At 30.7% G+C, this 1,494-nt stretch overlaps 1 pseudogene; it reads right to left on the minus strand.

Annotated features, from left to right (window-relative positions):
- Positions 1-345: 345 nt before the first annotated feature.
- LOC107724095 (phospholipid hydroperoxide glutathione peroxidase, mitochondrial-like) overlaps positions 346-1,494 on the minus strand; it is a 4,618-nt pseudogene continuing 3,469 nt past the window's right edge.

Here is a 1,494-nt window from a genome sequence, read left to right on the forward strand (position 1 = left end):
ATTTACAGTAGGAAATTTACAAAATATCTTCATGGAACATGATCTTTACTTAATATCCTAATGATTTTTGGCATAAAAGAAAAATCTATAATTTTGACCCATACAATGTTTTTTTGGCTATTGCTACAAATATACCCCAGCGACTTAAGACTGGTTTTGTGCTCCAGGGTCACATTTATGAATTGATGTGGATTGGGCCACTTTTCAACATTGGTATGATGGCCAAAAAGTGGCCCAACTTACCTGCGTTCACATATATGACATGATTTAATCTGAAAATTATGAACCTCTTAATAATCACTCAGTCTAGTGAAGGAAATAATAAAGAAGCGGCCACACAGGAGGTTCTGACGCTACTCTTTAATCATCACAGCTGCTCATCAGAAAACCTTCTTCAGGTACATCAGTGATTTCAGTGCATGCGTGACGAGCTCAGCTCCTCTCTGCTCTGCGGCTGGACATCGGGGGGTTTCCCAGAGAATTTGCACGCCGGAGGACATCAGGCCGTCCCCACCTGAGCACAGGCTTGAGGAACGGCCGTCACAGATCTGGGCTTCACCCTGCCAACATCCAGCCATCGACCAGAGAGGAGACGGGTGTCTACAAACACATGGGACGGAGATCGGATTCGATCCAAAAGGCTACAGGTACTTGGGAAGATCCTTTTCAACAACCTGATGGGACAAATAAAACATTGGATTTTATTTTTATTTAATCTTTAATTATTATACACTTGTGTATAATGAATAAAATAAACGTAATTGCTTATTTAATTTTTATAAAAAATTTTTTTTTTAAATAATAAATAAATAAAATTTAAAACAAATACAAATAAATTTAAAACAAACAAATAAATTTAATAAAATAAATAGTTTAATTCTGATAAATTACAGAAATTCATGTTTTTATAAAATTTTAAACAAATACAAATTAAATAAAAAAGAATGGTTTAATTTTTATAAATCTAAATTTTTTATACAATTTTAAACAAACACATTTAAATTTAAAACAAACACAAATAAATGTAATTGTTTAATTTTTTATAAATCTACCAAATTTGTTAAATTTTAAAAAAATGTAACATACACTATACAAATATTGTATACAATTTATTTAAATTTTCATAAATTTAATAAAATAATAAATTCATAATTTGAAACCAAAACAAACAAAATGTAATAAAATACATGTAATTATACATATTAAAAAAATATATATTTTTTTAAATATTTGAAACATATACATTAAATACATAAACAAATAGACTCTTTTCTCAAGTAAATTCTTAAATTCCACTTATTAAAGGATTATTTATTCCCCCTTATGCCGCTTCAAACCCATATGACTCTGAATGACATGAGGGTGAGTAAATGACGACACAATGTCATTTTTGAGTGAAATTATTCTTCATTGACTTACGCTTGGATCGTCCATCGGTCCGTACCTCTTCACGACCTGACCTTCTCTGTCAATGAGGAACTATGACAAAAACAA

This window comes from Sinocyclocheilus rhinocerous, unplaced genomic scaffold (genome assembly GCF_001515625.1).
Source record: "Sinocyclocheilus rhinocerous isolate Xijiao unplaced genomic scaffold, SAMN03320098_v1.1 scaffold102, whole genome shotgun sequence".
Classification (NCBI taxonomy): Eukaryota; Metazoa; Chordata; class Actinopteri; order Cypriniformes; family Cyprinidae; genus Sinocyclocheilus; species Sinocyclocheilus rhinocerous.